We start from the raw sequence: 26,765 nt of genomic DNA, 5'->3' as shown, positions 1-26,765 counted from the left end.
TCTTCTAAAAAGCTCTTTACAGCACTCCTCTAGTATTGCATAGTACTATTCTCTGCTCTGGTGTTGGATTTAGAAAAGGCAGTTAGGCCTGAAAATGGCTTTTGGAAGGTGAAGTAAAAAATTCTTAACATTGTAAAGAAAAATAATTTCAGATCAATAGTTTATTCACAATTGTATTAGTTAATTCAGCCTGCCATTGTCTCTATCCTTGCTGTACACATACACTTTTATGCATTCTGAAATTATTATGTAATTAATATTTGTATTTTGAGTAGAGCAGGATTAAAAAAAAACAGCATCCAGATGCCTTTTCATTATTGGTCACACTATCCTGAAGACAATCTCATTCTACTATCAGACTAAAATAAGGACTTAAAGCATCAGATTAATCAGCACTCAGACTTTTTGCAAGGACAGAGTGTAAAAATCTAGCTTGGTAGATGACTAAAACAGAAAAATGTTTGAAGGGCTTTCAATGGCTGATTCTCATCTAAACGAGAAGTCAGATAATAGACAGAAATCAGGCATACAAGATGCTTAGGACTTCGGCTGAAGATCATGGATTTCATATGGAAAATCTCTAACATCACTATCCATAAAAGAAATGCTAGCAGACATTTGAGACAGTGTCCTAGCTCATCCACAGACAGTTCACAGACAGATTTAAGGCTCTGGAAGAAGTGAAGACGCAACACTGACTGTAAATCCCAGTTAAGGAATATTCTTTTATCTGTATTGCTGTTTGAACACCTCTGTGTAAAAGGGAGAGGATGTTACAACAGATTGCTCTCCAGATTCACCAGCTTTCTTCTTCACTACTCCTTATCCAGAGCCCATTTTTCTCTGTGCTTCACTAGATCATTCAGCTGTTCTTAGCAAGTACATTAATAACATGAATACTCTGCAAGGAGATCCAAAACATCTTTTGTTGGCCCTTCTCTCTTTCAGATACCTTTCTTCACAGACTGATGGTATTATGCATCAGTTCTATTCACAGGCAAAAAGTGAAATGAAGTGCTGTTCACTTTCCTGACATATAAAAGAGAAGTGGCTTTTACTGCACCATCTTCAGGGAGTAATGTAATAGAAAGACCACTTTTTGGCTAACCTATTCAAATTGGCCCTCAGAGCCTCTAGATATATTCCTGACATTTGTCTCTACAGACTTTCCATCCTTAACACCTAAATAAAATTTAAAATATAACCTGTTTAATTTAGCGGAAGGTAAATTTAATGCTAGAAAATTATTGACTTGAGAATTTAAATTTAAACCTTCTCAAAGAAGCAGCACAAGATTTTCTGCAAAAAACTGTCTGTGGGTAAAGCATGTGATAAATGTAGCAGAGTGTTCCAGTCACTTTTTATGTGGATAATAACTCTGTATGATCAATTTCCACTCATTTATTTTTGTCACCCTGATATGTACATCTTGACTTTTTTTTTTTTTTTTTTTTAAACTTTTTGCCTAGGACCTCTATCTTCTCTACAGCACTGAGTTTCAGCATTATTAACATTTACAGATGCTTGAAAATGATTTCCAACTTGACCTCTTTTCTCAGTTTGCCACAACGATGTGCATGAATATACATTCAAATGATTTATACTAAAAGGTTTCCTAAAGTATCAGATTATGTTCCCTAGTCATAGATACTGTCTCCCATTAATTTTTAAGAGACATTTCTGCTGAAGATGTGAATATAATGTAGTATTTGCCTTACTATAGTTGCATCTACAATAAAAAAAATGAAGAGAACACATTAGAGTGACGAAGCCAAAGAGACTGGTAAGAAAACAGTCAGCAGGTAGAGATTACTAAATTCATGTACATAAAACATTCATTGTTAACTAAATAGGAGAAATCTAAATATGTTATCAAAACTAATAATTCATAAAACTTCTATTTTTTTTTAGAAAAATATATTTTACATGCTTTCTCATCCCTTAGTTGAAGTATGCTATATTACAAATATTTATACAGACTTGAAAGATGAAGAATAATTTACTTTCCTTTATGATCACATAAATAAAAGAAATCCCAGGAATTTCTATCATACAAGAGAAAGAAGCAGTCTAGAGTAGAACATTTGTATAGAACAGTACATAACTGAGAAACTCACTTTATTCGACTGTGCTTTGACAACTTCTTTCAAGCAAGTACAACCCATCCCATAACAGAATAATCAGCTAATTTTATGAAGCTATTCCCTATCTCACAGTCAACTATTAAACTTAGATTTCAGCATCAATCACTTCAGGTTCTGCCTTGGGAGCTTCAAACATATGGTTCCCTACACAACCAATTTTTTTTAAAAAAGAAATCACCAAGATCCCGCCTGTGCAATTTTTGGTTGGTTTTGTGGCTATCTGTACTCTTGCTAATATTAGAAAAAGTTTGCCTTAAATGTCCACAAGTAGCTCTGCAAAGCAAGAACTTATAGCTAGATTGAAGAATAAAGCATACATACACCTGTTTTTGGCCAATTCAATTTAGCCTTTGGCTTCAAATCTTTAAATTAGATCATAGCTTCATGACATGAATTATTAATACACTAAATCTCAAGATGCATGTGAAGAGCTACAACATGTCAAATCAATGTTGCCAGAAGGTGGCAGAAAAATGTACTAGCGGAGAATGAGTTTAATAGAAAAACTCCAGCATGAGTAGAAACTGTGGTAAAAACGTTTCTTCTAACACAATAGAATGCAAAAGTACTATAAATTCTTGACAGAAAAAAAAAAAAAAAAATCAGTAATACCATTACAATAACACCTGTAAGTCAATAATGTTTGGCATAATATGCTTTGTAGATTGAGGTGTGTCCATTGAGAATGCCCTTACATCCCTCCCATGGCAAGGGAAAGACAGTGCAAGACAGAGTTATACGTAAAGAGTCCAAGCTTTACTTAAAAAAGTGACGTACTTGAATTATTAGGGGAATTACCCAGGATACAGGAATTACTTGATATCAGATTTGAAGGTTAACAAAATAATTAGGCTATCAAGCACATTTACTAATATACTTATTAGTTTGGCTTCATAGTTTTCACAGTTTTCAGAAGAAACTTTAAACTTGATAGCTTTCTTAATTCCACTTACTCCAATCTTGTTCTAGCCTTTGAAATCCTCTTTCTTTCTGTTCTTCTCAAATAATTTTAACATTAGGTCAAATCTTTTTTAATCACCCAGAATGCTGAATACTCAGTTTGATCAGATGTTCAGACAAAAAAAGAAGTAACATTTCACTGCCATAATTGCTATTGAAATACAATTACCTTAACAGTCACAAGCGTAACAATTAATTTTTCTTGGGTAAGAATGTTAAATCTAGCCCAAAATATGTTATTTTCTTGTTTATAAACATGTGGGACATTTTTGCTCATTTGTTGGTTATGCATTCTCTCTCCTCTCTACTGGACAGCATGGCCATGCACATACGCATTTTCCAGCTAATTTTCAAAGATTCAAAGCAGAAGTACACTCTGCAGTCATTTTTAGTTCTCAGTCTTGTTCTTCTTAATATTTGCTACCACAAAAAATCTTTTACGATAGATTAAGGGAAGCTTTTTCATCATGGCACACATTAAAGCTTTAAAGCTTTTCATTTGAAACTACAGCTGTCTCCTTGATCTTGAACATTTTTGCAGCTGCTTTCATACTTCTTATTAAGTCAGCCTTAGGATTACCTTTTCCTTCAAAATTTTCAAACTTCTACAGAAAAAGGAGGCAGCCCACTTTGGAAATTTACAATGAAAGCAGAAGCAAAATCATTAAAAATACTGCCACTGCTACTTTCTTTAGAACTTCTAAGGGCTGCTCCAAAAGTAATGTCTCTTGTTTTATGATGTTGACCCATGACAGCAGATATGGATGTTAGTGGAACGGCAGTAGAAGCTGAACCTTCCCACCAATATTGCATTACATTTTGTTGCTGTGTGACATATGGCAGCAGAGGGGCAATCTGACAAAAATGCATCTGACAAGTGTGCATGGAGCAGAATTGTGTCACTGAATTCCTCAGTAAGGAAAAAGTTGAGCACATTGACGTTCACTGATGCTGGGTGTTGATGGAGACCAACCAGTGCATGTGAGTACAGTGAGGTGATGGGTAGTCCTTTTTAGCAGTGAAAACTGTGACAGTGGGTCATCGTCGCTGACGCAGATTTTTATGAACATAGCAGGCAGGCTCTTGTTCATGGATGACAAAAACACATAGCTAACAGTGAGAACTATGCTGAAAAATGGTGTTTTGTAGCTGACAATTTGCTCTATCAAACAATATACTCGTGCTCATTGTAGTTCTTGTAGCTTCTGTGGAAATAGATAAGAGACATTACTTAAGAGCGACCTACAGATTTCTCCAATTCCATAAAAATCAAGCAAATACTCCATTTGTTTAGTAAGCTAGATCATGCTCATATCAAAATGCCATACTACAGTAAAATTCTCAAACATTCTTCAAAAAAAAAAATTTAAAATGCAAACTTTTGCATCGTAACAGCTACTACAAAAATGAAAAATATTCAGTTTAACATGTTCTCCTCCTAAACAATTATAAAATTATAATTCACAGAGTTGTGCATACTTGAATATAAACTATTATTTACAATACATGTAGCATTTTATTTCAAGTAATTTTCTCATTTTATGTTAATGCTAAGTCTCATTATTACGTTTGCAAAATACAAAGAAGGAATACTAATAATTAGTAGACTAAGTTACATGGCCAATCAGCTTCCTTTGGCCCACTGAAAATCCCTGAACAAAATTTAAATGATGTGAAGGACTGTAGCCATTTATAAAGTTAATAAATTATGCAGCCAAGAGGTACCACCGTTCTCACTTTTGATTATCACAACATAAAATAGACCGCAGGACTACAGCACATATATCAGCTGGAGTACTGTGAAAGACCAAACTGTTTTTCTTTTTGTCTCAAAACTTGCTTTGTGAGGCCTTTCTGGTGATAAGACTTTAAGTAACAACTGCAAATTATCTAGGGGGGCAAGTGGTGGGTGTCACTATGCCACAGCACATCTGCTCATGATTGTAAAGATAAGTGGAAGCAGGACAAACAGTCTTTTTCCAGGGGTGCAGTTTGAAAGAGCTGACCACTGCAAAAGGTGATAATGCTTGTGCATGGCAACGAAGGCACCACTCCCTGCTGGCTTATCTGCTGGGCCAGGTATGTCACACTAACAGAGAGAAAAGAAGAAAAAACCCAGAGAAACGGGGAATAAAAAGACCCTCACTAAACTAAGGATTTTGGAGAAGAGCTCCCAAAGAAATCTTTGACAAAGAATTCCCTGAGAGGAAAACCTCTTTGGAAGAACCCCAACCATGGGGCCTACTTGCTGCAAAGCTTCCTGGCTTCCTCCTGTACCCCGTGGTGACCAGATGAGTTCCTGAGACCTTGCAGGACCCATGGTGGTGACTATCTGTCTCTTGCTTTCTTTAAAAGACTCCTTGCTTTTTATTTCCTCTCCCTTTTCCTATACCCCTAGGCAACTAGGATTTATAATAAACTGGTTGGGCTAACATTTGACCTGCTGTGTCTTAATCTCGCCATTGAGTATACATATATTAAAAGAACCTCTTCTCCCTCCTATAAATTGGAATGATACAAGTACTGTTTTCCATAAAATATATTTCTGAGCTCTGAAACACAACTTCACTGCAGTTGATTCCTCCTAAACCTTTTGCATGTACCATTCAAGTGCATTACTAACACTTTTTTTTTTTAATATGCATGTAATATGAGCTTATCTAGTTTCCTGTAATTGCAGCTAGGTATGTCATCTTGTTTATTACTTAACTGTCCATTACATTAAAATGATGCGTCTTCTTATCATTACTTATAATCTAGATTAAGCAAATGTTTGTCACCACTCATACTAGCCACAGGTTTATTACACTGCATGAGCAGAAAACATCAACATCTTTCTATCTCAATTTTCTTTGTAGTTGGATGCCAAAGAAGTTTAAATAACTTATTTTTAGCAAAATTGAAAAATCTCACTTTTTCAGTTTTACTCATTAGCTGGAATGTGTTTGAAATTGTCTTTAAAAAAAAACTAACAACATTTTGATATTTTTATTTTTCCCTTAACAACAAGTGCATTCGTTTTGAATATCTTTATACATAATCTACCGTGAGAATGAGATTTAATGCTAGTGCACTAAGGAAAATTTACAACAGATCTTAAAATAAAACAAGTAGAAACAAATAAAAGCAAAAAAAAATACACAACGATAATTGTTTTGTTTTGTTTTGTTTTTTTAAGGACAGTTTTGTTGAGATAAAATTCTGATTCTTAAAAATAAGAGTGCTATGACTGAATTTTAGACTAAGCATGCTGTCTCAGTATTGGTAATATGTATATATTGTTTCAAATTATAATGTCAGCTGACCCAAACTACTGAAAGGAGGAAATGATTGCTTATCTACTTCAGTGAATTCTTCTCTCCAATGGATAATGACTATTATCAAATGAAATACATTGAAAAAGCTGGATTAGTCACAATTTAATTCCTTGGTTACAAGCATTTTTACTGGAAAGTTTCTATGCTATGACAAACAGCTGCAACAAAAGAGTAAATCAAGAAATTGCCAAAGGTGAGTTGTTCCTGACAGTTAAAGAAATCTGACCAAATTTTTCACTCAGTGTAATGTTTCTCAGAAATAAATGCAGACTTGGATACCTCTCATCTCCCACCAAAACAGCAGTCCTGGCATCATGCATTTGTCTCATCTCCCTTTTGTTCATTTGCAGTTTGGTTCAAACAGTATTCCCAATATCCATACTTTCATCTCATCTCTTTCCTTCTTCATAAAACCCTTACTCTTTATTCAGACTCAGTTGATACTGCACCTAAACATCTGGTATACACTGGCACATAGTATGAAGCATCTTAGTGAGCATTCATTTTCCTGACAACCTTGAACACCAATAGGAATCAACAACGAGCAAAGAGCATTCAAGAAGCTAACTTCCTTAATGTTAGCACTAGAAACTGGACAAAGGCAAACATCATAAAAGTTGGCCTTTGCTTTTTATGGAGATTGCACATTTGAAGAACCAGCAATTTCAATTTTTCAATTTCAAATATCAGGAGAAAAATCAGGGCTTTCAATCACACACTTTTCAGTCTTCTGTAGTAACATGCTGAGTCAGCCAACAGCAAAGACATGGCCTATTACACTCTCTGTTCCCATAATATTTTAACACGTTCTTATCAAATGTGACACAGTAAAAGTGTTGAAATCCAGCAGGGTCTAACCTTGTAGTAGCCACTGGCTCTGAGCCTGGGCAGCCTTTTCCCCCCAGCTCCTCCATGTTCTCAGAAGCCTGGCAGTGACAAATCCACTAAGATCACAGGCAGTATATATACATATATATACTTACATTTGTTCTGTTACAAACTAACTATTCCTTTCTTGATGACTTATTCTGCAGATACGTCAACAGCAATAGTCATACCTTTCTATGTTCAATGCCATTTTATTAGATTTATTATCCATACAGGGAGAAAAAAAGAACCAACACAGTGAATTCCCAGACTGAATTATTTCTAGTAGTAACATGAAAAACACCAGCAACACCTTCCCCGTTCTCCTTCCTCTTCCCTTCTTCCTTCTTCTCTATACACACTTGTTTTTATCGCTCCCAGAGCTATTAAGCTTCTTAAAAAATAATCAGACTTGACAGTTCTGGGGTTAAGCATAATATCTTGTCCTCTTATGTCCCAGCAGACACATACTGAGCAATTTGTCACAGTCCAAGCAGCAGGGTTGTACTATCACATTAAATGCAAGAGCTTTATCTAAAAACGTGATCCACTGTGTGTTTTGTGAATTCAGTTTGAAACACTATGTATTTATTCAGATCTCTATTTCAGTGTTAATCCTTCATTCAGCAGCACCTCCAAATCCCTCCTCTAAATACATAAAAACAAATGACATTTTATACTAATTAAAAATGAAATATTTCAGCCATTATTTATTAAACCAACCAAGATGCTTGTAAATAAGACAGAACCAGGGCAAGAGTGTGGAGAGAATGGGAAGAAATGCTTCTATCTTGTAAATTGCAAAACTGATCTGTAGAGTATTAACTTTTGTCCATAAAAATCAATGATTTATAACAGCTAGTTATTTCCTCTTAGATTACATCATTTATTACAGATCAACTATAAACAAACAGTAATTCTGATGCAATTACAAGCGCAATAAATATACCAAGACATAATATTCTTTTGTAGATAACAGAACAACAAAAATAATTAACTGTGAAAGGCTTATCCTGAACTTGATCAATTGGATAGCATCAAAATATAATTGCAGTGAATTTCTTACTGGATTACATAACATTGTTAAATACATATTATCTTTATAGATCCTATGGATTTTCTATGTCGTTCTTCACTTCCACAATCATCTCCTTGGACAGATACATAATGAAGCATATACATATATTTATGTATATATAAACACACATACCCACCCGTCTCTCTTATACAAAGAATGTGCAGAATTTGACACTTTGATCCTTCCTGCCTATTTGAGTCAGGCTAGAACACCATTTTGCATATCTCTCTCTGCTGCATCTTCTTCTCTTTTTAAGAGAAAAAAAAAAAAGGCAACACAGTCATAACACCTACAGCATGAAACTTTACTATTTCAGAGAAAAGGAACAACGAAAACCCTCTTGTCACCTGAAGATGAAACTCCATAGTGTGGGAGAAAAGGTCATTTCCAGAGGGAGATTTGCAAGACCTTAGAAGGCTGACCTAATTCTTAGGAGCATTCAAATCTGGCAAAGAAATCCAGACTGAAAATAAACCCTAAAAAATCATCCTGTTTATCTTCCTACCAGCCAGTACTGCAGTCACATCGGTACATTTCTCTGCACCTAGCCTAACTATCTCTGTATCCCAACACAGTATACAATATTATTCACCTGTAAGTTCAAGAAATAACTCACCTATATACCTACAAAATACGTATTCCTACCTTAAGGAACGCCTTCCTGAAACTAAGCCTGAATTTATTCTTCTCCCTCTTTTCTGCAATACAAATCTATTTAAATGCATCAGTTTGGCTGTGAACTCCCGGGGTAATTTGTAGCATCTATACTATCTTCTTCTGGAATGCCAGTTATTAAGACAGGCAGATACTATTTGCTGATGTCCTTAATTACACAAGGGAATAACAAGATATTTTGTTTTATATAAATAAGCAGTTAGATCATAGTGCCTGCCACCACACAACTAAGCACCACGCAGGCATTTACTCGTTCCCCCTCCCTCCACACGCACAGTGGGATGGAGAAGAAAATCACAAAGTAAATGTGAGAATTCATGTTTTGAGATAAAGACAAAATAATTTAAAAAGAAGAAAGTTATTCACAACACAATCTCTCACCATCAACCGACCAACGTCCAGTCTCCTAGCAGTGGCAGCCCCACTAATCAACTCCCATCACTTTTATCATTCAGCACAATGTTACATGGTATTGAACATCCCTTTGGTCAGTCTCAGTCAGCCATCCTCACTATGTACCCTTCCAGTTTTTCTCGTACTCCCAAACCCTTGATGGGGGAGCAGCACAAGGAGCTGAAATGTTCATGACTTAGTGTAAGGACTGCTCAGAACAACTTAAACATAGATAAGTTATCAACACTTTTCTTCTAAACCAGAAACTTAACATTATACCAGCTACTAGCAAGAAAATTAACTAGCTGAAGCCAGGACAGTCTCATAACAAAGACTTTTCATGGCTGTATGTAACTGTTTTACCAAATCAATGGAATCTTAGAAAAAAATAGAACTACATTATATATCTCAATAAAAAGATATTTAAAGAACAAGACCACGTAGTAATTTTCTATCAATATACCTTCACTCAGTTATGTGAATGCAACTCAACTTTTTTTCCCCATGTTTGCCTGTAGCCCAAAATTATACTTATGAGTACATTTCTTCTGTGCATGTTCTCAGTCTGCTACAGCTTTGTGTAGAAAAACTGTAGATTGCAGTTGTTAGTGTCAGCCAGAAAAATTTCAAATATTCTTTGTTTAGTCTTTGCTTGTCTCTAGAGTAATACATTTAACTTTTTCTAGTAAGTCACTATACATAATGCTTTTACTGTTTTCTATTATATTAGTATTTCATGTTTTAAAAGCCTCTTATATTCAAGCATATTTTATCACAGACTGTCTTTGTGCCAAATCCCCCTGCATAGCGCAGTATTCCACTGTGACTGTTCTCATTTGGAAGAAAACACTGAGGAAATTTCTAAAGACTGAACAATGAAGAGATCAATACAGGGAGCAACAGTTGCGAATACTGAAAGAGGATCAAATTTGCTACATGAAGGCCGGGTAAGCAGAGAAGCTACAGCAATGAGTGAGAAATAGTCCGGAAAGCAGTTACTATCAGTCCTGTGGGTGAGAAAAGTGTTCTTATGCCTGTGTTTGGTTTGTATTTCTACAGCAATGCTCTGACTGAACATTTGAATTGGTAGGACCATTGTCTTTTTCTTCAATGTTTGACAATTTTAGCACTGTTTTTAATAGCTTTATTCATCTTAATTATCTTAAAGCTCTTCTGGGAGCCTAATCTATGAGCACTGTCCTAAGTCTTGAATCTCAGATACGTGCCCCTTCCCTAGAGGTGTTCAAGGCCAGGTTGGATGGGGTCCTGGGCAGCAGTCTAGTATTAAATGGGGAGGTTGGTGGCCCTACCTATGGCAGGGGGGTTGGAGAATTCATGATTCTTGAAGTCCCTTCCAACCCGGGCCATTCTATGTGATTCTGGGAAATCTCCAGCATGAGATCACAGATCATTGTATCGTAGTTGTCTCCTTGTATAATCAATGAATATACAGATGTTTTAAGTAGGAAATAAACAAGAGAGTTTGGCTAAGCTGGTTATTATACCAAAAAGAAAATAGATAAAGTGCTTACCCTTGTCCTGGGCTCGCTGTAGAACTCCAAAGGAGGGATCTCCAGAAAGAGATACTTCCCTACTTGTGGTCAGCTCTTAAGTGGGTCTAGGAGAGGTGGAGCCAGGCTCCACTCCTTCCGGCAGCACAGGGGAATTGCCTTCACCTGTGCTCCCAGGGCTGACCCATTGTTCATCTCAGGTGATCAATCAGAGGTTCAGGCCATGATTCAGCAGTTCCCATACACTCCTACATACACTGAAATGACTGCAACAGAACATAAGATTTCACTGAATCCCCAAGCAAATTCAGCCCACGCAAAGTGATCGCAAGATGGGAATTTTAATCATTGGCAAGGATTTTCAGTATCATTACAAATTAAAGGTTGCCAGGGGATGACATTTAACTCATTTCTAGTAATATATGAAATGCAGAGAAAACAAGGAACTGAAAAATCAGTGTAAGATACAGAATTGATAACTAGAGCAAAGTGTACAGAAAAATTCAAGTAACAAGATTAGTAACTAGATTCCTGTTTAAATTATAGTGTTGGCTTACAATGAAAATAAAAGTGATTAAGGCATTTGCAGCCCTGATTTAAAGTGTCACACTCCCTTAGGGATTTAGATCAAAGCTTCCATAGACCTCTTCAATTGCTTTAAGGTAGTGAAAATGGTTAATCATGTGCAAAGCCATTTATCAGAATTAACGTACTAATGAAAAAAACTGAAAAAAAAATCCAGTGTAGATTCCTTGCACACTACGACAGGTAAAGTATGTTTATAGATAAAAAAAAAAAAATCACTGCAGTGATATCAACTGAACCAGTATTTAATGAACCATCAGAAGACTGAGAAAGTAAGAAGTGGAAATATTTCCATGCTTTTATACCTTTTTTGACTTTCAACAACTGCAAGCAAAAGGAAAACGTGTATTTAGAGTCCATAATATTTACCTGAATCCAGGCATTAGCAACACTGATTGTTTTAGTTATGATTTCCTAACTTCAGAATTTATTTCTTGTCCAGATCTTCAGGCCACATTTTTTTCCTCCTTTGTGAGCAGACTCCTACTTCCACCACTGCAATAGATTTTTGAAATTTTCTCATAAATAAGATGACACTTGTATATGTATTCTCTTAGACAACTCAAAATGAAGTACTTCAAGAACTATATCCACTACCACAACAGAAACTACAAGTGCATTACAGACTGAATGTTAGTCCAGACTTAAGAAATTTCTGACTACCTTCTTTACTCTGCTGGAAGATTTCTGTATGAGGAGCTTGTCTGTAGCAATGAAGTATAATTTATCAGCAACTTAGACATGGTATTAGTAAGAGGATTTTTTTATCCCACACTCAAATTTTCTTAATAAACAAACATCTTGTAGGTACTTGTTGAGTATTTTTTTGTTGTTATTGTTTTTTGTTGTTGTTGTTATTGTTATTGTGTTTTTTGTTTGTTTTTGCATTTTCTTGCAGAGATTTGTCTTAATTTAGAAGCATAGAAAAGCATGATTGTTTTCTTTCTCCTGTCCTGAGGGAGATAATTTAAATTTACTTACTATACCCAGAGGCAGTGAAGCAAGGTCTGACTAAAAACTGTTGTTCATGATTAGGACCATTCAAACAGGATTATATTTCAACAATTCAGAAAATAAGCCCTCACATGAATTCACTTTGTGTTTTAAGAATAAAAAGTAACTTCTAAAATTAATGCAATAAGTTGTTATTTTTGTGGAAGAATTTGTGGGACTAGAAATAAGTCATATTGTTTAAGTCTCATTCTAGAATCCTAGTCATTCAGTAGGTTGGCTTAATTCTTGATCCTACGAATATGACACATTTTATTCATGCCATTTCTTCTAAAGAAAATTTAATAGCTCAAAGTGAGGTTTGAGAATGATCATAGAATCACCAAGATTGAAAAAGATCTCTAATACCATCTAGTCCAACTGTCCATCTACTGGCCAATATTTCCTCATGAGCCATGTCCCTTATATACAAGGGTATCTAAGTTTCCAAGCCATTTTTATAGTCATGTACAAGAAACATTAAACTGAGTGGGTCACTATTAACAAGCAGAGGGAAAGCATGCAGTCTATCAGTGAAAAGACAAACAGCAGCAGCTTATACTGCACACATATTTGCCTATGTTAGCGTTGAAATCCTTACTTCAGGAACCACAAAAATCCAGCCTCCTAGCACTCAGTTGAACAATGCTGGTATTAAATAAATGAAAGGGAGTTTGGTGGTTTTGTTTTTAGTCCATTAGTTACTTAACCAGAAGGCCTCAGTGCTGAGCTAGATTTTCAAGTATACCTAAGTTGACAGTCTCTTAATAGCTTCCTGTAGATCAAAAACAGCTTGAGAAAAAACTTCAGGATACAGCATACAGAAAACAGAACTGCAAAGGTAAAGTCTCTATTTAAATTGAAATCACTGAGCTCTATATGTTCCATATTCTCTTTTTAGGATTTTTTTTTTAAAGGCATTATTTTTATATAAATAATGCTTCTGGAACAGATCTCAGGAAATAGAAAAGAATTCTCTTGTGACCTCAGCTTTGAGAAATTCTGTAAGCTTGTAATGGATTCAGCATCTTTGATAACCACTGGACTCTGTATAATAAATACTGTAAGAAAAGCAGTTTTCTCTTTTCTTTGGACTGTTGTCCAAACAGATTTCAGATACTTAACATTTCACCTTAAGGTCCCTGAGTAATCACCACACAAACATCTTATCCCATATTTAATCCTTGATTATTAACTTCTTCAAAATTAGCAACTATTTTACACTATTAGCAAGTTACATATAAGTTGTGTTTTGGAATTACTGTAGTGTTTTACCCCGGCAGCAGCTGTTTGCTTTCTCCTCCCCAAGCAGGACAAGTGGAAGAGCTAGAAATAAAACAGAACTCAGGGGCTTATACAAAAACCATTCACTAAGGCAGAAGAGGGAAATGGAAATAATTATAGCATATATTAAATATATTCCTAATATATTATATTCCTAATGCAATCACCCACTAATGAACATACAACACCAACACAATGCACTACTAGCAACCCATGGACTCACTCTCACTGACCAACACTCTACAACCCCCAATCAGCAAATAACTCCCAGGTAACTGCCTACAGCTTTCTGCCTACATCACCTGATATGGAACAATCCTTGACCTAATGCAGGCACCTGCGCTGGTCCCACACCATCCCATCATGGCAGTGGATTTGTCTGGCACTGTCTGGGCTGGAATGAGGATGATGACAAAAAACCACAGAGTATATATATTTATCTGGTTAACTTGGAGTAACTGTGACATATTCTGTATCAAGTCCTTCATCTGTGTCTCCCACAGAATATTTCTAGTCATTAACGTCACAGCTGACAAAATAGATGGATTTGTGGGAGTGTATTTAAGATCTCAAAGAAGCAAGCTTTAATGGTGATCCACATGATTAAGTACCTACTCCAGTAAATTACAGCCTTCATTTTTATAGTAGAAATATTGTATTAGTAGATATACTATATTGGTGTATATATAACATTATATATACATTATTATATTTTTGTAGCATAAGTACTTCATTTTGATCTTCTGAGCTACTTCTACACTATTCAGGTTGGATATTTGGAAAAAAATTTATTCTCCCCAAGAACAGTGAGGTACTGGAACAGGTTGCCCAGAGTTTTAGAGTCACCATACCTGGAGATGTTCAAGAAACATGTGGATGTGGCACTGAGGGACATGGTTAGTGGGCATGGCAGGGATGGGCTGACAGTTGGACTAGATGATATCAGTGTTTTTTTCCCAACCTCAGCGATTCTATCATTCTATGATCTCAACATAATCTTGGCTAGGAACAACATTTTGGGCCTGACCAGACTTTCAATAAGAGCATGTGATATAACACAAAACATATGCATAAATTGATGCCAATACAGTAACAATCAGATTTCCAGAGGCACAATAAGATTTCAAATTGTCTCTGACACAATGTATAATTTAAAAATATTTGGTGAAATATCATGATAAGCTTAAATATCTAAACTCTTCTCTCGTTTCTTCTTTAACAATAGTCTCTAAAAAAGTGAGAAAGGACGCCTTCAAAACTGCAATTCCTAATTTGATGTTCAAGTTTTATAAAAAAAGTTTTCTTTTCATTCTTCAGTTTTGCAGACTCCTGAGACTGATTTTCAAGTTTTCAAAAGAGTGGTGCTGGAATTTTATTAAAAAAAAAAAAAAAAAAAAACACAAAAAAAAAACAAAAAACAAAAAAACAAAAAAACAACTATCCAACATCTATAAATAATAATAAGCATTCAGTTTTAAAATAATTGCACTAATTAAATAATTAGCTTTGAAAGCCTCTGTTTAAATACGTTTACTTATGTGTGACTCTTTTCTCTTGCCCTGCCCCTATTAAAATAATGCCCATGTTTCCTTAAATGAAGCTTATTGATAATACATACCTGTCCTGACATTCCCTTTGAGTGTTTAGAGAAATAAAAATTCATAGTAATTGATTGCCCTGTGCACCCCTTGCTCTAGTTACCCTTTCAAATATTCATAATGATCTTAACATGGTCCCTGTGGATCCCAATTGTCTGCTGTATATTTATATATCCCGCCAGTCTTCAGAAAAATTGTCAAACAAAAGTCACTTTTGCAGCTAGATATTATTGACTTATTGACAAGTCTACCTTGTAGACTTTTGTATTCTTGCGCTGTGTACTGTGAGTAAAAAAATAGAAGATGAAGAAATGCTTATGAATATCATATACAGAGTCTTAAAAGTACTTCATTAAAGCTAGCTGCTTGAAAGCTCTTTTTGACAATAAATAGATGAAAGAAAAAGACAGAGGTGTTAGAATTTTAGTTGAGTGGAAAAAAGTCTGAGATAAAAAAAATGAAGGACAAAAATGTCACATTCCCACTCAAAATCAGACCACTGAATTCAGAGTTACGTGACTGCTGAGCATTCAAAACCTCTTACTGAGATCAATGTGAACATGAAATACAAATATAAAGCCATTTTCTGAAGTTTAATTTCGTTTTAGAAAGTATTTCAAGGGTATCAAGTTTGTGAAACTTATCTTTCTCTCATTCAGCTGGTATTTAAAAGGATCCTAATGAGTTATTCATTTGCAGATTCCTGAGAAAGTTGAGAACAACTTCTAAGCCCTTTTTAGATGCTTTATCTTACCTTTTCTATTCAAAAAGCTGTTAACCAGAAAGAGTTCACCCAACCCCATAAAAAAAAAAAAATCCATATCGATTTGCAGGATAAAGTTCTATACACAATAATTTAGGAATTAGCAGCCAGTTTCCATTTCTGTCTTTCATACTTAATGAGATTTTTCAACTCCAGTTTTTTTCTTAAGATATCAAATGTATATTCAAAAAAAAAAAAAAAAAGGTTCTTAACAGAAGAAAATGGAAAACTAAAGTGCTCTCTGAACTTTTCAGTCCTTACTCTGTTCTGCAGATCACAAAGCAAACAAACAAGGCATTTCATTAAAAAAAAAAAAAAAAAAAAAAAAAGAAGAAACAAAAAAATTGGGCAATTAAAAGAAAGAAAATGGTTTGGGAGCAGCCATTTTCCAAAGCTGCTCACTGTCAGCATCCAATGCCAGCACAGAGAACTTTTGTGGTTTAACCTGGCCTGCAGCAAAGCACCATCCAGCTCTTCACTTGCTCTCCTCTCCCAGTGGGATGAGGAAGAAAAAAGAAACGTCTTAGATAAAAAAAACTATTTACTAAGACAGAAAAAGAAAAATAATAATTATTAGAATACGTACATATATTTACAAAACAATGGATACAAAATATTGCTCAAAACTAATTCATACCCATTAATTACCATAAACTTTCCTGTCATTTGATACACACATACGTATATCATTCCAGTGTTTCACAGGCTGCCCTTCTAAATTGTCTGTGGACTTCACTTGGTCCACAATTTGTGCTTCATCTGTTGCTGGACAGACCTCAGCCCAAGTAAAACTCCTGAATATCAACGTAGTGTTTAGAAGGCATTACATTCTACTACAGTTTTCACCTAAACGGGTACCTCAACAGAACAAAGGTACATTCTTCATACGCATTTCAGTAAACTATGACTACTTGTTTGGAGAAAAACCTGCAGTAGTTTTGAGATCTCAACCCCACCTCTCCCATTTGCACACATTTGGTTAGTTCCAGCAGACCAGATAGATATGTTAATTTTCAAGATGCTCCTAAAAGTCAAATAGCCATAGAGACAGCACATCTGTCACAACAGTCCTTCAGGGCAGAAGGTATGATAAGCAGTGTTATTGGACTGTTGCATGCTGATGCTAGTTATGGTTCCATCAGAATCCATTCTACTCCAGTCTCAGGTTGAGACTTTATTTTAATTGATAGAAAAAAAAAAAAGAGAGAGAAGATTCTTAAACTTGTTCTACATCTTGAATTGAGTCTGAAAATAACTGCTTGCCATTGTCATTTTATGTGCAGGGTATGCTAATTTCTCCTGTCACCTTGGTGAGCAAGCACCATTTGCTGAAACCAAAAGATTCTCTCTAGTACAACTAGGACTATTAAATCTGAGTGATGATGAAGTGGAAAAATTTGTCCTGAATACACTGGATAACATCAAGGGCTTGGGAATTGCCTTATGAATAATACTGAAAATTTCAGTAGATATTCTAGGTTATGTACTGCAGAAGTTGCTTGTTATGCTTCATTCACAATCTAACATGAAGACAAATGGAAAAAAATGTGACTATCTCATCCTAACATAAATTCTAGTGGAATTGTCTCTGTTAGTTTCAATATGAGAGATATCTGGGTCCAATAAACCAGGCTCATGCAGACTTTGCTATGAATCACAATTTATTTAATGCTCTTGTAGAAGCAGATAACCTACCTAATGTAGGCATACCACGCTGGAAAGATACAGCCATTTATGTTCCCTATTGCCCAACTGCAAATGAGCCCTTCCTCCTTTTCCCATTGGTACTTGGGGTTCACATTCTTCTTGACTCTGGTATCATGCATTTATCACCTACTCTAGGTATCCCTTTGGTCATGCATACTTTGTAATTTGGATTCAGAGTTCATTGCTTTGACCAACTAGAGTTATCTCTGTATCTTGTTTGACAAAGTCCATCTCCCTCTGTCTTGTCAAGCAGGTAAGATTTATAAGAATTTTCAAACTAGCATCCCCTGCTATATATCTATAAGATCAGTTTGTTTAACCAATTCTCAGACTTACTTTGAGGACATCTTACCCTTTCTTCTTTCAACTCAATTTCCCCTTTTTCCTTTTTACCATCGAGTTGCCCTTGCAAACCTTCTCCAACAAAGCCCTTATTGGTATTCTTCCTTACTTCTTACTTAGTGGTATTCTTCCTGTTATCACTCAAGGACACATATTCTATTCTTGGGGTCTAACTGAAAGCTGAAACTTACATTGTATCACAAACCCTGAGGTACATCCCTTTGGTTTCACAATTTTTTTTTGTTATGCAAAAACATCCTTTCCCTCACATCAACATGCTGTCAGCGACCTTCTACAACTCTGTAAATTGTCTGCCAAAAAAAAAGTTGCTTCCTCATGGCAATAATTTTGAAGAAAAAAAGGTATTTAGTAAAGGAAAAAAGGAGGAGGAGCAGAAGAAAAAAATAAAATGAATGCATTTAGTAGATTTCACCAGAATTTTCATCTTCTGTATTTTAGGTCATGCCTCCCCATTTCTTCTCCCCATTTACATCACAGACATAAAAAAGAGAAAAAAAATGTTAAATTCATGCTGTGTTGTGCAATCATCATCTACAGAGAAACTTTTGTGATAAAAATATTCAGACAATCTATAAAAGAAAAACTTTGAAGTGACTTTCAGTACATGTGTAAATACACTACAAATTTAAATACATTTTTCTCAAACTCTTAAACTTCTGATTTCTGAAAAAGAAAATACTTTAATATTTTCTTTAACTAAGAGTGAGAGGGAGGAAAAAAAGAAATTAAATTGGCATCACAGATGGAAACCACACTCCTAAGAAAGAAGAGAGGATATATTTATTGATGGGATATAGTAATGCAACAAAGTTTAATTGTATATGACAGCAGTTTGACAGGATTAGGGGTAGCAAGACACTCTTGATTACTTACATCATAGAGAATAGAGTCAAACACACACTGGAGGCTCTCTTGTTGATTCTTAAGGTTTGGAGTAAAGCCCACTGCTTTCTAGACTTCCTGAACCACAGAGATAAGGAGCCCAGGTGCAACTGAACCCACTCATAATTTCGGAGTTGGTCAGTGGTTTATGTCTGAAGGATTACATGTGCACAACTAATCTAAACTTTAATCTTTGCTAAGATAGCAAAGCTTAAAGCTACTTGTCAATTACAAAGGATCTCTATCGGTAAGGAACCTATTGACATCAAGTCGTAAGGAAATTTCGCAGCAGGCATAAAGTCAAGAGGCGTCCCTATTCAAAGGGACATCCTGCCACTCAACCACTTGCCAGTCAGGAGTGCTTAAGGGGTGTTCAGGATTCCCTCTATTTATGGAGTAAAATGACTGACTCAGTCACGGTTTTGTTGAATGCTCAAATGGCCTTCCAATACTGAACCAGGTTTCATGACTGCCATCAGTTCTTTGAGCACTCCTTTGAGCAACCAATTTGAGACAGTATTTTGATCGTTACTTACATTAGCAATACCATGATTTTTATCTGCACTGTGCTACTATCTTCTTGAGCAAAGCTTTGACCAGGTAAAAGCAACCTACTTAGACTCTTTGTTTGCTGTGACTCAACAATTAGATTTGAATAGTGGATGATAATCTATTCCTTTAGGAATCAAACTGATATAAAGTATTGCATAGCAGCAGAATTAGAAGAAAATTGAAAAGAAATACAAGATATTGGCAACTGTCTTTTCTTTTTAAATACTTTCATGCTGTATGTATACCAGTGAAAAATGTGAAAAGGTGTAAACATGAAATTTGACAGCTTCTGGAAATAATCACAAAACAATGGCTAAGCATAGTCCTTCATTTTAGCCACAGAGTTTCAGAGGAATTTTTTAAAAAGCATCTACTTAATCAAATTGAGAAATACATGCACGTTTACTATACAATCAAAATAAATTGGAATATGTGTCCATTTCTCCTCTAACTTCTATATGCTCACATACCAATTTTCTACAGTTCTTCATTCAACACATAAGGTGGACTGTGCTTTGGGGCTGAACAATTTCTAACCAAAGATGGTAGGAAGATGCACAATGATAAAAGAAACTGTAGTCTAAGACATTAGTACGTGAAGTGCTACCTTGAAAAACAAAGTAATTCTGCGTGGATTTCAAGAAATACTGTGTTTTGAGGGGAAAAAAAAAATCAAAATTATACTTTCCCTGGGTACAGAGTAATTGTATCCTTCTGCACGCCAACAAGAATTTGAGACTTTGAAGTGTTTGTTCACTAAGAAGGTGTTACAACATTTTGGAAAAAAAAAAAAACATTTAAAATAGTGACCACCTGCTGACAGCAATAATTTTGATGTAAAGCAGCTGTTAGGAAAATCTCTGTTCCAAAAAGCTTGCTCAGTAATCTTTATCCCAAAAAGAGACAGACAGAGGAGTCCTCAGCTTTCTTTATTTGAATAAAGGGAGACTCCACTGGGGCATACCCAGGGGGGCACACAGCCCCTCTTTTATCCCTGCATCCTGATGCTAGTGAGCCCTTTGCCCTTTCCCCATTGGCTGAGGTACTTGGGGTTCACATTCTCCTAGGCCATCTCCCTATAAGCTACTCCCCCTTTGTTTCCTCTTTTATACGTACTTTGTAATCTGGGTTCATAGTTTGTTATTTCGCCCAACTAGAACTATCTTTGTATCCTGTCAAGTCTATCACTCTGTTCTTCCCAGCAAACAAGATTTACACATAGGTGCTAAGCTAGCATCTCCTGTTTTGCAAATTTGTATAATCAGAATCCTGTGACAGAAACTCTTCTCAGCTCTTCCTTCATCTTGTTTTGCATAGATGCCCTCTATCCTTCCTTTGTTCTTCTAAAATTTTATTTTGCAAGGACATTTTATCCTCATTTTTCCTTCAGTACCCATTTTTGTCATTTATAAAATTGTTTTATTTTGCCAGGAAGGCTATGATTTTACTCTAGTGATAAGACTGATATTCAACCCTTGGTTAATGGTACAAAAGAACTGTATCACTCTCATCTTAATCAGAATTCTGATTAATCACTTCATAATATTAACACTGCAACAGACATTCAGTGGCTAAGATTTCTAAGTGCTGTAAAATAGAGGTTCACTGCTTCAGAGGGTTTAGAAGCGGGCATTTAAGGCAGCCTGATACTTCTCTATCATCAATTTAGACACAATTCTTTAGTAATTGTAGACATGAATGGGAAGAAAACTCAACAAAGAAAAGTAGAAGCATGCATCTAAATTTTACAGAAGACTTAATAAAAAGCTGAGTAGAAAAGCACGGACTCTTTTAGTAAGAAGTAGTTTGCTACTCTCTTTGGTTGTCAGATTTTACTGTCAGCATTATTCTATGCAAGTTTATAAATTGGTTTTGTGCAAGTTGTTGCTTTTATTCCTTATACTATTATTACTAAAACTTTTTGCACAAATGCTAAAATGATAAAAAAATATTGCCTTATGAACGGACAAATATCTATTCCAACATATCTGGAAAAATCTTCAGAGTGCTGAAAACTTAGTTTACTACAAAACATCTAACACTGACAAAGACAACATTAGTAAGAAAAACTGAGTAATTTATTTGTGGTAAGGAACTGAAAGAGTAATTCTTGCACTTTGTCAGCCATTAAGTCCATAGACATTTTGCAAGGACATAATCACCTTTGGCATTTTATGTTCCAAACACCTAAGGAAGCCAATAAATTGATCTGCTGTTTCATTAGCACTCCTCATGTTTAGAGGAGGACATGAAATCTCTCTCACTAAAGGCAAAATAAAGTATTACCTGTTTAAAATGTGGTTCACTAAGACCCATATGGTGAAAAAAGTCAGAACTAGAGGTCCATGATGTTAGATACAACTCCTGTACCAGACATTTTACTATAAACTTGATGTAAACAATCTATTTCCCAAGCTTTTCAACTGAAAAATTATGTTACTGTGCCTGGTGAGAGAGAAGTATGCATCTTACTTTGTCATTTCAAAGGAAGAAACAGATTCTACATATGTATTCAGTCTCTGACACACTGACTTCTGCACACACTGAGCATAAGTTGAACTCATGTTTTCATATTTCTTCCAATACTTTTCACAACTAAATACAATGCCCATTCAAAGTGTTTTGTGAAAACCATCATGCCCTTGAATTCACTCTTCACAGTTACATTAATGATCTTAATCCATTTGAGATAAAAATTTCCCATCTTATTTTTAATTTCATCATAAAATAATGGCTTCAATATAACTCTTTCGCTCTTCATGATAAACAAGACCAAATCAAATACATTCTGATGCAACATGAGGGAAAGTGCAGAAGTATCAGCAGAGCAGGAAGGCCCACAGCTACAGCAAGTAAGGATTTGCTTAAATACAGCAGCCCTAGATATAGAAAAAAAGGACAGAAACTACTTACCCTCAGAAGGTCTACGATAGGCAGGGATCTCCAGCAAGAAACTCTCACCTCCACTGCCAACCCTTAAATGAGGTCTGGGAAGGGATGGATCCTGGCTCCACACCTTTCAGTCCCTCAGGTGCATTGCATACACCTGAGCTCCCCAAGGTTGGCTATGCCTTCCCACCAGGTGCTCAATCACTGGTTCAAGCCATGACTCAGCATTTCTATTACAAGGGAGCGAAGTACAAGGCAATTATTTGGTTTCTTAGATGTTTAGTCAAGAAAAGATGTGCATAAGATTCCATTAGATAAAATTAATTTTTAAAAAATGCTGAGAGAAAAAGCTCTTAGACTTGTTATATATCTCCATCAATGTGTCCAGTCCAGTAAGACAAAAAGAATTTATCAAAAAATTATTTTAAAGTAATGGCTTCACTAGCTGTTGCAACAACTTCCTAATTTTTACAATAAGAGTCAGTAGTAGGGAAGTGGTGGGATTCCCTTTCCTTCAGAATTTTCAGACTGCAGATTAGCATAAATAATCTACAAACAGACATTCTGTCTGAGGTTATAAGTAAACTGTAAATAATTACTATTAGTCGTTATGAGGAAGTTCTCTTCTCTTGTGTTTCTTTGTAACCACTGTTAAAAAGCAGCACCAAACAAAACAACAACAAAATCAGGATATATTATTTATTATTGAATTTACACTTATTCAGATAATAAAAATTAAGACAGACAAATACTAACTTATTTCCTTTAACTGTAGAAATAACGGGCATTTCTATTTTAAAGATATGTGCTAATATTCTCATTTACTTTGGTATGAGAAACTTAACTACAGAAAACATAGAAGATTTTCATTACATCCTGTAAGCATTGACTGCATTTTCAGAGATCACTCTTAGAATGTCGTTTTCATTATGGATGCTGAAAACATGATGCAGAATAAGATTATCTTGTTTCTCTTGTATTTGTTGCAAATTTATTTATATTCGCTTCTAGCTAGCTAGCTTGTGAAAGATTAAGAGATGGAAACATCTGTCACATGAGGAGAGGCTATGAACAACCTGTCAGCCTGGAGGCTGGAAGGCTCAGTGGAGATCCCATCACTGCATATAATACCTGTTAGTAGGCAGTAAAGAAAAGGGAAACAGGTCCGATCATGAGAGAATAGAGCAATAAATATAAACTGGAATACAGGAATTTCAGTTTAAAGATAAGAAGAGACTATTCACTCCAAGGGTAGTCAAATACTAGAACAGTCTGGCCAGACTGATTGTGGCACCTCCATCCCTGGAGATAATCAATATTGACTGGATACCAGCTTGAGCAGACTGATCAAGCTGACTTCAATCTAAACAGGGTAACTGGTCTAGATCTCTGGAGGCCTCTTCCAAATTCAGCTCTTCTACATCACATGTAATTAGCACTCAGAGCACTCAGACAAATGAAGAAATTTTTACAAAGGTAGGTAGACATCTAGAAAGAAAGTCAAACATTTTATTGTTACCAAGAGGAGTAAAATGGTCTTTTTAGGAAAGAAAAAAAAAAAAAAAAGAAAATATTAATTATTCTTTAAAACAACAACAACAACCAAACATAGAAACAGGAAAATGTTATCAATAACTTAGTTGCTTGGGAAGACAAATGCCAGAGCCATGAATGTTTCCACTTTGACCAAGCTTTCATCACCAAGCACAACACCATATAGTACAAAATGCCCATTTTGCCAATTCAGATCAGCTGTCATGGAGACACACCTCTGGCCTGCTCACTGTAGGGACAGAGCTGGAAAAATTAAAACAAAAAAGAAAACCTTGATGATCTGCAAGCACTGGTCAGCAAGAGCCAAAACAGAGTGTTATCAATACCTTGTTAGTCACAGATTCAAACTACAGCACCATAGACGCAGTTATGAGAAAAATTAACTCCATCCGAGCTTAATCCACTACACAGCAAAAAAAAAAAAAAAAAAAGACAGTGCAGATTATATTCTTCAAATGCACAGAATATATCTGGAGTTTTGTCACAATCTTGTATATTTCAAATTCCTGTAAAATAAAATGAAAGAAAATCGAACTGAAAATTATTTTAGAGAAGTAAGATTATAACTTTTTTCAAGTCAGGAAAGAGTTAAAACAGTAACAGTACTGTTTTCTATTAGACAGCCTATCATTCAGCTGCAGCCTCCTTCCCTACCCCTCACTGCTACAGCATACATAGAACTAACAAAAAATTTTATATAAAGCACTCTAAAATAATAGTTTTTCAAAACTGGTTTTTAATAATATTTTTTTTTTAAATGTAAAATGGAATTATTCTCATTAGACTTAAAAAAAAAAAATGTTGACTGTATTGCTATCTGTGCTCTGTTTATTTTAGAATTCCAGACTTGGAATCCACTGTCACTATTTTTGCTGCCTTTTTCATCCTTTTTCATCATTAGTGAGAGATCATTAGAAAAAATTCAGACAAATGCAGTGGACTTGCTAGGTCACAGCCTGAACCAGTGGTTAAGCATCAGGTGAGAAAGTATGGCTAACCCAGGGAGCTCATATACAAGCAGTACACTTGGGTAACCAGAAGGGTGGGGAGCCTGGATCCACCCCTCCTCACTCTCATTTAAGGGTTAACAGGTGAGTGAGCAGCATTTCTCTGAATAGAGATTGTCCTCCTCTTGAACCATCAGTTTGTTGGAAAGGATTAGAAAACATTTTCTTCTTTGTTACTATTGCTTTGAAGTGCTTGTATCCCATTAGAAGGCAGTATCATCACCTTCTTTTGCCATACCACAACAAAAAAAAAAAAGTTGTTTAAATCATTTAATATAATATAAAAACTAGTCTGGGTTTTGACTGCAATTGAGCTTTCCACATCTCTAAGACATAAGGCACTTTTTTTTTTTTTTACACTTTTTTCTTAGTTTTCTTTAAAAGATCATTTGCAATAGCTTCTGGAAACTCTTTTTAAAAAAAGGTCACCATCCTCTGAATGGAACAAACTACCTGAAAATAATTGCAAAAATACTCTATTGATTTCTCTTCTGTTTTCTATTCTGAGGAGTTCAAAAATTTGTAGAAAATCTTATCTGAGAGTTATACTAAGTTTCAATTCATCAATAGATTTCACCAATATTTTACACCAGTTGTCTCTGTTAGCGGTAATGACTTATCTAAGAAACATGGAATTGGGCTTCCAAGACATTGCCACTCTGTTTCAGTCAATTTTGCTGTAATAACAGATAAGAAAAATCAGAAAACTTTAGTTTTCTAGTAACTGAGAGGAACAAGAATACACAAGGCCAGATATATGACATTATGCAATAAAGAAGCATTTGGTAAACTACAACATCTAATTATTTTATGGAATGAAATTTGGAAAAAAAAAAAAAAAACACAGTGATGCTAGATGAGTGTTCTGCAGATGCAAATCTGTTAAAAGAGGAGTAATATTAGGCAGTATCTACATAAAGAACCAACTAGTAAAAAGAAATGGACTTCATCAAACGCTATCCACAAAGGCAGTGTAGGTATTCCACTATTATTAGAGAATAATGCTCTGGGGAAAAAAAAAGTAATGCCATAATATCTTAATCTTCTCTTGTATTTCCACAGACAATCTAAGTAATGTTAATTTAATCTCATCTCATGGAAAATGGAAAAAAAAAAAAAGGCCCCTCCAACTTATTCCAGCCAAGTCATGAGGCTGATTTGCCCCTAAATAATCAGGTTCCAAAGATTTAATGAGTGTACTTTAACTACCAAGAAACAGAGGTCTAGGTGAAAATTCAGAAACAAGAAACTCAGGTGAAACTCAGAAACAAGATATGTCTCATATTTTTGAGCTAGATTTTCAATATTAACATTATCACATGCTTATCTCAGTTAAATAGCTCAACAGTGTGGATGTGTGCTAATGATCTAGAGCAACCTGTCACTGTGCTTGCTGGTAACATTTCAGCAGTGTACAACTTCTTTCAGATTATAATATGACCTGTGCATTTTTCAGTTCCTTTTCATGTTATGTTCTTATCCACAGCCAGAAACATTCATTTTCCTCATCACTAAAGTGAAAAATTACCTTTCTACCAGGGGAAAGAGAAATGACATTTCTGGCATGCTGTTTAGATTTAAATCATCTTTTACTAAACATTCAGGAGATAATGCCCATAATTTAAATTCTGTAACAGTCACCACAG

At 35.3% G+C, this 26,765-nt stretch overlaps 1 long non-coding RNA gene across 5 annotated transcripts in view; it reads right to left on the bottom strand.

Moving 5' to 3' along the window:
• Positions 1 to 10,972: 10,972 nt before the first annotated feature.
• LOC146544670 (uncharacterized) overlaps positions 10,973 to 26,765 on the bottom strand; it is a 38,930-nt gene continuing 23,137 nt past the window's right edge. For all 5 annotated transcript variants that reach the window (XR_014882410.1, XR_014882411.1, XR_014882413.1 and 2 more), the window contains 3 exons: positions 22,583 to 22,788; positions 11,900 to 12,025; positions 10,973 to 11,211 (listed from right to left, as the gene is read on the bottom strand). This is a non-coding gene — a long non-coding RNA (uncharacterized LOC146544670). The remainder of the gene's footprint in view (positions 11,212 to 11,899; positions 12,026 to 22,582; positions 22,789 to 26,765) is intronic.

The sequence above is a fragment of the Meleagris gallopavo genome, chromosome 3 (assembly GCF_905368555.1).
Source record: "Meleagris gallopavo chromosome 3, MGAL_WU_HG_1.1, whole genome shotgun sequence".
Classification (NCBI taxonomy): domain Eukaryota; kingdom Metazoa; phylum Chordata; class Aves; order Galliformes; family Phasianidae; genus Meleagris; species Meleagris gallopavo.
The sequence above is the reverse complement of the archived record's forward strand: the minus strand, read 5'-3'. Positions and strand labels throughout refer to the sequence as shown.